The 14572-nt window shown below is 43.9% G+C and overlaps 1 protein-coding gene across 2 annotated transcripts in view; it reads right to left on the bottom strand.

Annotated features, from left to right (window-relative positions):
- Positions 1–14572, bottom strand: part of DYNC1I1 (dynein cytoplasmic 1 intermediate chain 1) — a 380644-nt gene that overhangs the window by 346351 nt on the left and 19721 nt on the right. The window lies entirely within an intron of this gene.

Genomic DNA, 14572 nt, shown 5'->3' with positions numbered 1-14572 from the left:
TCTTGAAAACGGAGTTCAAAGTTCATCTCATGAGCTCTTAACTCATCACTCTATTTAAAAGAGCAAACCACTTGCCCCTCAACCCCCACCCCGGCAGCACATGCATTCCCAAGTCTTTCCCACTGCTTTATTTTTTTATTATGTATATTACCACTTAACATATTCCATAACACATTTAAATAGATTTCATTGTTTTCTCCTTCTCCTAGCACCAATGAAGACAAAGATCTTGTCAGTGTTGTTCACTCACGTGCCACCAATACTTAGAATGGTGAATGGTACAGAGCAGATGCTGTAGAAATTCAATAAATACCTATTAGATGAATGGGGCTTCCCTGGTGGTTCAGTTGGCAAAGAATCCACCTGCAATGCGGGAGACCTGGGTTTGATCCCTGGGTCAGGAAGATCCCCTGGAGGAGGGCGTGGCAACCCACTCCAGTAATCTTGCCTGGAGAATCCCCAGAGTCAGACATGACTGAGTGACTAAGCAGAGCACAGATGAATGAACAAATTCAGCTCCAAAAATTGCCTAAGTGAGCTTCTTCTCCTCCCACCCTCATTCTCCGTAAGAAGGGTCAAGGCTCCACTGGCTTTGGAATTCTCCTAGGTCTGCTCCTGACCCTCCCTCTCAAAAGTACCCTTAATGGCCATATCATTGCCACACCTAGATTCTACCTCCCTTCCTGGTCCTTTTGAATGTATTGCATAATTATACCGTCTACTTGATTTTTCAATGTCCACGTTACCTCTGGACTTAGCCTTCAGGACAAAATTTTAATACCCACAGCCTAGCACTGTTCTAATCACACCCAGTTCGGACCTCTTGAGACCAAGGGCCCGAGGACCCAAGTTCTCCGGAGACTGCAGAATACTAACTAAGCAAGGGCACAGTGAGCCCATAAGAAGAAGTTAGATTTCTCCCTGCAAGTCAGTAAGTTGGCATTGATGTTTGCAGACTAATATGTAACTTACACTTGCACTGGGTTGTGTGAACTCACCACTAAGTTGCTAGAGAATTTTGGCTATATACGAACAACCTAATATCTCAACCTTCAAAACTAAGATTCAGACTTTACTTTCACCTGTCTGCCTAGCTGGTTTCTGGCTGGACCTGACTACATCTCTGTCCCCACAGCTGCAACATGACAGCTGAGTGCAGATCAGAGCAATGCCCACCAGCGCTGCCTGCACATGTTCCCAGCACACGAGCGTGCACCCACACACGTGTGCACACGCAGTCATCTGACCCCAAATTCCTTCGGCAGATCAGAGCACGTTTCTCCAGGCTCCAGTCCCTGCTGCACAGTGACCCTCTGCAGGAAGTCAGTCAAGGGCAGAGGGCAGGAAGGGGGGTGATTTACCAGATCAAAGGGGATGGGAGATCCCTTGGGTACCTGAGCAGGATCCCATACATTTGTAGAGGACGGAGGAGCACACGGCTCAACCGAAATTTCTAGTTTGTTAAGAGCCAGGAAGCCCAAGTAGTTGGCTCCACAAAACGCTAAATGTATCTTTATGTTAATACAACTTATTGGGACTCACTGAAGTCCTATAAAGTACAAAGTGCTGCTCTGGGTGCTGTGGGGCTTACACAAACGATTAAGAGGAAAGTGGCCAAAAGACTCCCAGTTATGAGGGAAGTGAGTGTTGGGGGTGTAACGTACAATATGACAACTTCGGTCAACACTTGTTATTCTGTCTCTAAGTTGTGCCGGACTCTCTGCGACCCCATGGACTGCAGCCCTCAAGGCTCCTCTGGTCTCCACTATCTCCCAGCGTTTGCTCACAGTATGGTTAACACTGCTATACAGGAAAGTTGCTAAGTGAGTAGCTCCTAAAAGCTCTCCTCACAAGGAGAAATTTATTTTTTTTTTCTTTTTGTTGTACCCATGAGATGATGGGTGTTAACTAAACCTACTGCAATCATTTTACAATATATGTAAATCAAAACATCATGCTGTATACTTTTAACTTAAACAGTGATGTATGTCAATTATTTCTCAATAAAACTGGCGGGGGGGGGGGGGGGGGGGGTGGGAATCCCAGAGGGGAACACTGGGCTAAGCTGTGAGGCTGACACTCTCCCTGCTGGGAGTGTTTGGACAGGTAATACTAATACCCACCACGTAGCTCTCGTTTCTCTAAACCTTCATGGCTAACAAAGCACACAACTGATATTTTAGCTGTACTGATCTACTGCGAAAAGTTAAAACAGAGCCTTTTGCCCTGGAAAACTACCCTTAGCTTTCGAGACAATTTGTCCATCTCTCAATGTATTGATAAGAGGTTAACAGTGAAAACAGTCTTATTTCCAGATTCTCAGTGGATTTATTAATACAGTGCCCTTGTCGAGTAATAATGAAAGTAACATACTCCTAACCGAGCTCTCACTATGTGCCAGGCAGTGCTGTAAGTCTTTTCCACGTGTTAACTCATTTAATCTTCGTTTAGTATGCCAACTGGAAGAGGCAGGACTCCTATCCAGGAAGTTTAGATTTTAGACTTGCTTAAGGAAATGGCAACCCACTCCAGTGCTCTTGCCTGGGAAATCCCATGGACGGAGGAGGCTGGTAGGCTACCTACAGTCCATGGGGTCACAGAGAGTCGGACACGACTGAGTGACGACACCAACCACCAGTTAGTTGACTTTCCTTAACTGCCATCACACTAATACGAGAAGGAAGAAAACCAGTTATGAATTTACCTTTTTCTATAATAAATATATTTGATTTCTATAAGCAGGAACACTCTTTTTGAATGCTTGTTTACGATCTGTCCCTCCTTAGTCCAAACCAAAGTCCTGGAGAGAGAGACGTTGGCTGTTGCGGTGACAGCTGGGTCTGGAATAAATTTATGAAGCACTCAAATACGTTAGCCATCCTCTGACTCTTCCTATTTTCAATTTTATTTCTTTTCAGAGAAAAGGGGCAGGTGAAGAATCAAAGCTACTCTATTTTGTAAGGTTCTGGGAAAAGAGCCTTTGGAAATCCCCTGACCTCACCCCACCACCTGTGAACCAATCAGAACCCTTGGCCAGCCCGGGAAATTCGAGTCAAGCCCGGGAAAGGAGAACCAATCAGAACTCAACACCTAACCCTTCACCAGAAGGTGACCAATCAGACCCGGAGACTCCCGTTTTTTTGAATCCCACCCCCCCCCCCCCCCACCGCCACGATAATACCCTATATAAGCAATGTAACCCAGAGCTCAGGGCTCCTCCCTATAGCTGCTGCGTCGGTATAGGTGGGAGCCCCAGCTCGAGCTTGGTAATAAAAACTCTCTTGCTTTTGCATGGGATATTGGCTCCCTGGTGGTCACTGGGAGATTTCGCGACTTGGGCATAACATTTGGGCGCTCTTCCGGGATCTCCCACCGGCTCCACGGGAAGACCGATCTGGAGAGTCAGCTGCAGCCGGTAAGCTTTTTTCTGTCTTTCTTTTCACTCCTGGTAGGGCCTGGTATCTGAGACCGGTATATGACTCAGGTGGACGCGCCGGAGAGTCACCGGTGGGGGTCGTTGGGAGACGTCCCCGACCCCGGCGTGGGGGGACGGAATGCCCCCGTTCTCTGTAGACGATAGCGGGTCGCTCCCGCTGAACGGCCGGAGGCCGTCGTCGTTCGGTTTTACCTCCAGATTCCTGGAGGTGTATTTCTCCTGTCTCTCTGTTTGTGTGGCTGTTCGTATTGTCTGTGTTAATTTACCAACATCTGACTGATCCAGGAACAATGGGGCAACACCATTCTAGCCCCACACCTCTATCCTTGGTTACTGATAATTTTAAGGAGGTCAAGATGCGCGCTCATGACCTCAGTGTAAAAGTTAAAAGGAATAAATTAATCACTTTTTGCAGCGCAGAATGGCCGACCTTCCATGTAGGCTGGCCCTCAGAAGGCACCTCTGACTTGGGAACTTTACACCGAGTCCGAGATATCATCTTCTGACCACGGATTGGACACCCTGACCAAGTTCCCTTTGTCAGCACATGTGTCTCCTCGGACAATTCATTTCCGAGTGTTAGACAAGAGCCCAGTTTCGGGCCCTGGAAGGGGTCCCTCTTCCTGCAACAAATGGCTACTCTGGCGGGGACTCTTCTTCGCCGAGACTGACATCCTGACCACTCGGGGTACTCAGGGGCCAGCTTGCCTGCCAATGGACCAGACCCAGCGGCCGCAACTGGGACCCTTTTGTCCCTGGTCTCCTCCTGACACAGATAACTGGCCAGAGTGCCCCGACCGGTAAGGAACAAGAGACTTTATTGATCTCTCTCCCCTTCCCTCTCTGTCTCCTCTCCTTAACCCTTCCTATCCTTCCCTGTTTTTCTAGTCCCCCGGTCCTGGACGCAGAAATCTGGTCGAAGGGCCCTCAGCCTGAGCTGAGGATTAGAGACTGATCACCTCCTCTTGGCAGAGAACTTGAATTCTGGTTCTGATTTCTGGTAGGGCTGAGTTCCAGTCCTCCCTTCTCTGGAGGCCCAGGGAAAAGTCCCGTAATGCCTGGGTATCTGTAGGTGGCAGGAGACGTCTGTAAGGCCACCCCTTTTGCCCCCCCTCTCCTGCCTCCTCTCCCTTCTTTTTCAACCTGGCTTCCTTTCCTTCCTTGAAATCTTTGATGTTAGTACTTGGATCTGAAGTTCTGTGTCTCTATAGGAGGTTTTCTGAGAGACTGTATTTTTGTATTTAATGGCTTCTCTGGTGGAGCCGAGGTTAAAGCATCTGCCTGCAATATGGGAGACCTGGGTTCGATCCCTGGGTCAAGAAGATCCCCTGGAAAAGGAAATTTTGCTTTGTCTGGCAACCATGTGGTTTAGACCTGCCGTCATTTTGTTAAAACTTGATTTTCTTTCCCTGTGCCTTGAGACCAGGCTCTCAGGAACACTTATCTAAACCATCTCTAACTCCTGACACTGAGAAAAAAAAAAAGACTTAAAGCTAGATCTTATGCTGTGTCTGTCTAAATATGTCTTGGTAATATTTTTGTATATGATCTCTATTTATTTGGCTTAAAAAAGGTAAGCGCTTACAAACCAAGTAATTCTAAATTAAACAATAAATTCCAGGTTTATGTGAACTGGGAAATATTCAGTGTTAAATACCTGATATTAATGTTTGTTGACCTATTTAATATAGACATGTCTTAGAGTACTTAACGTTAAGTAAAATATTTTCATTGTACCTAGGTTTAATATGAGTTAAATATTATATCTGTTACAAGTTTGTCAACAAGAAAATTACCTCAAGTAAAAAAACCTTCTTAAAAATGTAAATGAGATATGAGCATTTAGATAAACTCTATTAAGAATAATTATGCTTTAGGAATGTCTGTCTGAAATAGTCTGTCCAAATTGGGGTAACTTGAATTGGGTTGTGCTAAACTAAGTGATGGAAGTTCACTGACTAGCTAGCTCATTTCCAAACAGAGTAAAATTTTGAAACATTTATTACTGAACATTAGTTTCCTCTTACAAAGAAGCTAAAGAAATTTGGGACTGTTAATGACTAAAAATAAGCTGGCGCAAAAACTTGAATTTGGCTTTTCTCTTTAAAAGGACACACCTTCTTCAGATGTTGAACTGCATTTGACAATAGATTTAAGTTCATTTGCCTCTTAAATGGTCTGTTCTGTATTTGCTTCTGAAATCCCATATTGTTACTTTGGCTGAGTGAATAGCTATTGTTTCACAGTGACCTATAGTCCCATCTGACTGAGTGCTCGAAACCTTTCTGATATTTGTTGACAAAACTTCCTAAATCATTCTATGAAGCACTTTTGGCTTCTAGCTAACTTTGGGGTGCTTCAGAGGGCCCCTGAAGCATCCCAAAGAGAGATATTAAACTGTGTTTATTTGGTTGGTTAAATTACATTAAAAAAAGATTATCAAATGAGTAATAAATCTGCTCATATTATAATGTAGGGTAAAGTTACTAATACAGATATCCTAAAAATTATATGGAGTTTTTAACATTCTGATATGTCCTGGTATTTTAATGGAAAACCTGATGACTTCACAAAAGTTAGCAAAAGGACTAAATGAACCAGTGAATATGCTTATAACTTTTATGGTTTCTATCTGAAAAATTATGGGGTTGAATCTTATGTATTCAGGGAGTAGCGGAAATCTTCCTCTCAAACTAATTATGACAATACTTTGGTAAAATTAAACATTATAAACAAAACAATTATATTTTCTATCTGACTCCTCCAAAAATTAAAAGTTCTTAGGTTTCCAGTAAGTTTATCAAATGAGTTAGAAAGGTTTTCTAATGGATACAAAATCTCAAGAAATTTTTGAGACCTTAAAAAGGGAAAAATTCACCTAGATTTGTTATGCAAAATCTGTGATAAGCCTTTGGTGTGAGTTTCCCAGCCCTTTTTCTATTCCTATTGAGAGGAATACATCATTTACTATAATAAAAGCATGTGCCCTAAAAAAAAAAAAAAAAAAAGTTCAATCTGAGACTCTATAAATGTTTCAGCAAAATAAAAAGCCTATAATCAATTATGGTTATAGAAATCAGACTAAAATCAGTGAGAACAGACCTATTTTGCAAACAAACTAGCCTTAATTTGATTATATTTAATAAAAATAAGGGTAACTTTAAGGAAAAAAAAGATATTTCGAAATGTTAAATACCAGTTTGTTAATGGAGGTCTGCATCTAGTAAGACTCATCTCTTAGATAGTTCTTTGCTGTTATGTAATATTAATGTAAAATTTAATTGAATTCTTGAAGAACACCCTAAGTTTGTTTCTGAAGCTTATCTCAGTAATCTATCTTTGGATGAAGATCAGATGCCTCATGACCTGCAACCAGGACTGGAAAAAGACATAATTTAAGGCACTGTCTCCAACATGGATGGAAGGACTTTTTTTATCAGGAGAAACTACACTACACCAGGATGAGAAGACGACGACATCAGAGGCAGACAGCTTCCCGGAGATGCGGGACCTGATTCGTATGATCATTTATGTTTTCTCGACTTCTTAGACCTTTGCATATAAGTCAAATGCTTTTCTGTCATAGGCCTGATCCTATGCTAGTTTCAAAATCAATCCAATTGTTGGGTTTGTGGCCAATTACCTGTGTCTAGTTCTGGGTTACCTTGGTAAATTTCTCTACTACCAGACTCTAACTGGTTGGCCCTGAGAAAATTTACTTAAAAAATTAAATCATACTAAAGATAATCAGTCTAGTGACACTAGAAAACTGGGCTATGTTCCTTATAGATGGTGCCAATATATAATTTCCCTGGAAGATAAAGATTCTACAGGGCAGACTAAGTCAGATGACCTGAAGATAAACTGGCCTACATCTAATGGAAGTTCTTAACATAAGTCTTGCTTGGGACTTTACTAATACTGCTGGCTATGTTATTTGTATTTCACCTGTTTTACAAAATTGCTGTTTCTTACACTGTTTGTGTGTGAGGCCTCTAATAGAATAATATATAGTCCCGTATGAGATCAATGATGGTCACAGTGTAACTCTAGATATGGCAAGAAGCAACAAGAGGGAATATTCTCCTGGACCAAAAAGCTAGTAAGACAGGTGGTCCAGAGAATGTTAGATACTGTTTCATGGCCTAGTCCAGTAACAGCACATTGAGTGGCCTGTTTACCTGAGAATGGTCACTCTCAGCACCATGGGATAAAATGGTCATGAAGTGCCCCCCTCATAATCATGGTCAAGTTTATGAGCAAAAAGGGGCTCTGCCAACTGAAGACTGACGCTCACCATCTGCATCTACAAAGATTAAATCATGGCCGCTGCAACTGCTGACTTTCAACGCCCCTGAAAAAGGAGTTCAGGGTGAAAATCAGTAATGAGGCACTCTGTACTCTGGGAAAAAACTGGCAGAACAGGCCTTCAGATACTTAGATCTTTTCAGGAAAAGATTTTATGAGTCCCAATTCTTGCATCTTCTCATATCTAGAAAAACACTGTCATTAACGGTAAAATCTGCTTTGGCTATTAAAAAATAGTTTACAATTAAAAGTCAAAATAGAGTAGCTATGGTTCAGATATCCTGTGAAATAACTAGGTGATACTATGGGTGTACTTTCAGATTAGACCTTGTATTGCTAAACACTTGAGTTTTCTGAGTCGTGTCAGGCTTGGATGCCACCATTTTCTCTTCAAAACAATGTCTGCTGGAAGCTAGTAACCTTACTTTTTATAAAACTAGGCAACTGGCTACATGGCTACAAGTTTCCCTGAAGTGCCAGGTCCAGACTGGGTTTCAGACCTATTCTTCTAAAAAGAAATGAGATTAAGATTTTAATCATACAAGACTCAGATCTAAAACTTGGAACTCAGAAATACTTCCAGTTCAGTGTCTATACTCCAAGCTGGGGCAGTCCTATGCCCCATTTTGACAGGAAGTTATCACAGTCACAGTTGCCTAGTTCCCTAAAATTAAAACTGAGCAGGACTCTGTAGGGCTCTGGAGTGCAGATCTGCTCTGTGTTCTCCATTTCTTATCTGTAGGATATAGACTTTGTTCAGCCTCCTTGGCCTTCCCTGAATTCCAAAGCATGGATTCAAACAATTGCTAATCAGGGAAGGGAGGGGATACAAAAACAGAAACAATCAAAGGTTGGTACAGCCTCCAGACAGAGTCCTGGTTCCTACTCAAAAAAATATGCATAACAATGTCTTTGAGCCCCCACCCGCGTGGAAGATGGTAACTTCAGAATGAACACCAGATTCCTGGAGCACAGCTCTGTTGCCTCACCACCAACCCATCAGAAGGGGTCACAAAGCCTGCAACCCTCACCCTAAATGTTGCCTTCTGTTTCTGGGGACCAGAGATGACCATCCTGTTAGGTCTCCTGTTTGGCCCTTGTCTATTTCATCTCTGAGAGGGGCCAACTAAATTGCTGCAACTACAAGGGTAGAAGCTGGTTTCAGATGTGGAAAACCCCAACTTAGATCAGGTAGGGAGAGACTTCTGCTCTATTAGGCAGGCCTACGCCCATGCACAGCAGGAAGAAGTTACAGAAGAAAGAGACCTCCGCCCCAATTCCCAAAAAGTATCTTGAGTATGAAGTCTCTCAGAGGGCCTATGTGCTGCGTTAGGGGAAGAACGTTGTTTTTATGTGAATCACTCAGGGGTAGTCAAGGAGTCCCTGGCCAAGATAAGAGAAGGGCTGAGTCAAAAAAAAAAAAAGAGAGAGAAATGTCTCAAAATTGGTTTGAATCCTGGTTCAACTCATCCCCCTGGTTCACAACTCTCATATCCTCCTTGGTGGGGCCCCTGATTATCTTGTTACTGCTACTCACCCTCAGGCCATGCTTACTAAACTAACTAGTGGCCTTCATTAAAAACTGCATCAACACAGTGCAGCTCATGGTACTCAGATCCCAATATGCGGCCCTACCAACGGTCCCCTTAGCAGGAGACAATATAGAGCTGACCTCAGACCCATGATTGGGTCTGTCCTGGATCCTAGAGAAGGGGGGAATGAAGAATCAAAGCTACTCCATTTTGTAAGGTTCTGGGAAAAGAGCCTTTGGAAATCCCCCGACCTCACCCCACCACCTGTGAACCAATCAGAACCCTTGGCCAGCCCGGGAAATTCGAGTCAAGCCCGGGAAAGGAGAACCATTCAGAACTTAAGACCTAACCCTTCACCAGAAGGTGACCAATCAGACCCGGAGACTCCCGTTTTTTTGAATCCCCGCCCCCCCCCCCCCCCCCCCCCCCACGATAATACCCTATATAAGCAATGTAACCCAGAGCTCAGGGCTCCTCCCTATAGCTGCTGCGTCGGTATCGGTGGGAGCCCCAGCTCAAGCTTGGTAACAAAAACTCTTGCTTTTGCATCAGATATCGGCTCCCTGGTGGTCATTGGGAGATTTCGCGACTTGGGCATAACACAGGGTCATGATTTATACAATGAATTATAAGACAAACCTATCCATAAATATTTGTTGGATGAATAAATTACCTGAAAAAAAAAAAACACAGAGTCTGTCTCAAAACACTTGTAACATGGTAGGGTCTAAAAACGCTAGCTCCGTGGCAAGGGAGGAGTGGGGCAAGTGTGTGATAAATGTTCAAGGCACAAAGCAGAGTTGCGGAACCCACGCTCAACGGGCTTCCTGAAGGAGGGGCCATGAGAGCAGGATACGGAGGCGTGGGTTGCCTGGGAACTGGGGAAGTGTTTCCCGTGGAAGGAGAGTGAGCGCTAGTGGAATGACAAGAGGCAACTGATACAGCTACTATGGAGAACAGTGTGGAGATTCCTTAAAAAGCCAGGAATAAGACTACCATAGAACCCAGCAATCCCACTACTGGGCGCATACCTGAGAAAACCATAACTGAGAAAAGACACGTGTTCACCCGAGATATCAACAGATTTCTAGGAAGCAACCTAGGGAGCTATTGACAGATGAAAGCATAAAGTTATGGTACATATATGCGATGCAATACTTCTCAGCCATAAAAAGGAACAATTTTGAGTCAGTTGTAATGAGGGGGATGAACCTGGAGCCTGTTATCCAGAGTGAAGTCAGTCAGAAAGAGAAAGATATCGTGTATTAACGCATACACATGGAGTCTAGAAAAATAGTACTGAGGAACCTATTTGCAGGGAAGGAATGGAGATGCAGACACGGAGAACGAACTTGTGGGCACAGCAGGGGAAGGAGAGGGTGAGACGAACTGAGAGAGGAGCACTGACACACACATACACTACCATGTGTAAAACAGAAAGCTTGGTGGGAAGCTGCTGTGTCACACAGGGAGCTCAGCTTGAGGCTCTGTGACAACCTAGGGGGTGGGATTGGGGAGGGAGGCTCAAGGGGGAAGGGATATATAGACACACACACTTCATAACTATGCATATGTATGTACAGTCATGATTGATTCGTGTTGCTGCATGGCAGAAACCAACACAGCATGGTAAAGCAATTTTCCTCCAATTCAAAAAAAAGGGAGTGGCCACGGTATGATGGGACATCATCTGGAAAGGTGTGTGTTTGGTACAAAACGCTCAAGTGTTCATGACCCAGGTCAACTGTTTCTGCCCTTTGGTCCTTCCTCACTTCTGAAGAAACTATTCATTTTTAAAAGACATGAGGGTCTTGAAAAAAAAAATCAAACATTTCCGTGTTAAACCAATCCACCCTACAAAAATGTGCTAAGTAATGCAAACGAGAATTAACGCTTCCCTTATAATCACACCTCTGCTGTATGCAATGAAAAAGTGAGGAATAAATTTCCTGAAATAGGTACCTTAGCATTTGTAATACATGCTTTGCATAAGATCAGCATACGATGGGGGGGGGGGGGGGGGAGGGGGAAACTAGTCCCCAGGAAATCTTGTCGTTTCCCATTCTTCAGGCTGCCAAGGGAATAAGGTAGTTGGGGTTTTCTGGCATATGCCTTTGGAATGACATATTAGTCTAGCCTCTGCGGTTGGCAGGATGGCTCAGACTTTGAACATCTTCAAGGTACATTAAGAAGATTACTGAAAGAGCAAACAAATGGACAAATGAGACACTGAGCCCTCAGATGCATGATGGTGTGGGCAGTTTGGAATGCAGTCGGATGCGAGCATCGCTTGTTTGTTTTTAACGGTTGTCACAAGCTGTTAAATTTCTTTCAACCTGGCCTGACACTGCTACAGCATTCCCAGTGTCTGGCAGGAGCTTAAGGAATGTCTGTGGAATGAAGCAAGGAATGGACGAATGTTACAATTTGAACAGTTATGTGGGACAGGAAGTAGACAGAGATTGTCATATTTATTTTTCCAGTCTGGCACCTGTTTTCTTATTTACACATGCCCCAAGGGAATGGCAGCACCTGGCCAGAGAGGAGAGTGATGCCAGGCTCCATCAAAGGTACAAAATCAGAGCTTCGTAAATTTGGAGAAAAAAAAAAAAAAAATGGAGAGCTCAGTAGAGGAATCTCTGGTCTGAGTTTCATTATGTAATAATCCCTTCACAGAAAATCTGCCCTGGAGGTGGTACGCTTAAATTCTCCTGGGCACTAGGAACTCACTGGCAGCCAGTCCAGTTTTCTGGAGAGCTTGAATCAGTCAAAGGTTCTCTCCAGGGGGCTTACCTGGTGGTCCAGTGGCTAAGAATCTGCCTTGCCATGCAGGGGACGCAGGGTGGATCTCTGGCCAGGGAACTAAGATCCCACATGCCCCAGGGCAACTAAGCCCATGGGCTAAAACTAAGACCCAACACAGCCAAATAAATACATACATTTTTTTAAGTTTCTCTCCATTATATTGATATGAACTCCCCTTTTTCCCTAGAAGTTTAGGCTACAATAGATAAGTGTCCTCAGACCTATTTACCGAAGACAGGGTCTCCATGCCCACCCCTTCACCTGCTCACAGCCCACAAGCTTTCTGCAGCAGCATCTCAAATTCATCCACTTTGTATTCAAGGAGCAGCAAGGGAAGAGGAGAGGCAGGATGTGCACTGGCCAAGAGGAGCCACATGCCTCCCATCCATCACACCCAGCCTCTAGCTCATCAAGCTCAGTCGTGTCTGATTCTTTGCAACTCCACAGACTGTAGCCTGCCAGGCTCCCCTGTCCGTGGAATTTTCCAGCCAAGGATATCGGAGTGGGTTGTCATTCCCTTCTCCAGGGATCTTCCCAAACACACAGACCTTTTAACTTTTCAACTCAAAGAAGCAGAATACCTCCAGGACTTTGCCACAGTGGATTTGTATCACATTTGAGTTGAATTTAAGATGATTTTGGAGAGGTGCAGGTAATCACAGTGAGGGCTTGGAAATGTGTCCTCAGCAGACCTGAACCAAGATCAGAACAGAGGCCACCTTGATATTCCAGAGATCTCTAGACTAAGGCTGCCTCACAGGCCAGGAAAATGCTAACTGACAGTCTGGCCCTTACAATGTACTCACCCTGATCTACTGGACACAGAAAGAAATGCTCAAGGTGAGCAAGACTTCCAGGATCCTAGGAATTATTAAGCATCCATGTTGGGCCGAGACACTTAACAAGTGGCACACTTCAGGAAGTCAGCGTTTGTACTAAAGACACCAAAACGATCCAAGGGGAAACATTTAAACCCTGTAAAATTAAGTAGGATGTATTCGTTCAAATCTCACTGCAACACTAGGAAGTGGGTACTATAATCATCAGTTCTGCTGCAGAGGTGATGAAAATAGGAACAGGGAGACAAAGTAACTTGTCCAGGTCAGGGAGCTAGTAAGTGGTAACACTGAGACCTGAATCCTGGCCCCAGAGGTAATGCTCTTATACTATCTATTGATCATTGTTACAATTAGTTTGAGGTCAAATTGAGCCCAAGAACAAGACAGGAAGAATGAAGGTAACACAGTACTACTACTGCTTTTGCCTGATTAAAAGAAGTGATTATTCACTTAATTATTAACAGCTTCCCTTGTTTGAGCTCCCATTATACTTTGCTATACTTCTATTAGGTATTTATCACCTTTACCTCATACAATAACCATGTAATACATGTGATAATATGCAAGAGACTTGGGTTTGATCCCTAGGTTGGGAAGATCCCTGGAGAAGGAAATAGCAACCAATTCCAGTATTTCTGCCCGGAGAATCCCAAGGGCAGAGGAACCTGGTGGGCTACAGTCCAAAGGGTCGCAGAGTTGGACATGACTGAGCACACCACACACACACGTGATAACATAAAACTCTTTGTTATGGATATTAAACTTTGCTGCTGCTGCTGCTACTGAGGCGCTTCAGTCGTGTCCGACTCTTTGCTACTTTCCTCTAATTAGACCTCAGTCCCTTGGGTCTATACCCTGTTCATCTTCATGTGCCCACAAAGCACCAAGTCTGGGTCATGGTTGGCACTCCATCAGGACTAAAGGATATTCCTGACCACAACTGAAAAACTACTGAAGGAAGACCATCTCTACCCCTACACATATTTTATTTATTATCAGTAACTGGATTTCAAAGCCCACTATTTCCAGGACCCTGTTATTACTGATGATGCTAAAACCATTCAAATGCACTTTATAGTCTAAATGGGCATTCTTTCGCGTGTTCCTAAAGTAGGATGTTGAAACCACTACACGTGTGGTTGTGTCTCAGTGAGCTTCCTAGGAACGTGATTAGCAGCATGAGTAGGCAGAACTCAGGCAGGCCCCTCCCTTCCAGTCATCTGGATTAATTATAAACACTCCTGTTCCCCTCCTCCAGGACTATGTGTAACAGCCCATTTGTCATCAAGCAGAGCCAATGAATCCACTTTGCTAATGACACGTTAGGGACTGGGCACATTCGTCAAGATGAAACCTCTCTCAGTATCAGTCTCTGAGTGAATGTGGTCAACAGAGCCCCTTACTGACCCCCACTAGACATGTAACGAGAGTAAGAAAAATCTTTCCTCATGCTACTCTGCTGAGGTTTGTGAGTTATTTCCTACTGAATGGTGATGCAACCTAACCGGATCAATACATTCCCTCAGCCTAAACACTACTCCAGTGATCCAACATTCTGGTTACTTTTCCCCCTTTCTCAATTTGCTGTTGGCAACTTCCAGCACCCATCCTTCACCACCCCACCCAAGCCTGCAGTGGAGTGCCCTCTGAGA

This window comes from Budorcas taxicolor, chromosome 4, assembly GCF_023091745.1.
Source record: "Budorcas taxicolor isolate Tak-1 chromosome 4, Takin1.1, whole genome shotgun sequence".
In the NCBI taxonomy this organism is placed as follows: domain Eukaryota; kingdom Metazoa; phylum Chordata; class Mammalia; order Artiodactyla; family Bovidae; genus Budorcas; species Budorcas taxicolor.
This window is presented reverse-complemented; position numbering and strand designations above follow the sequence as displayed.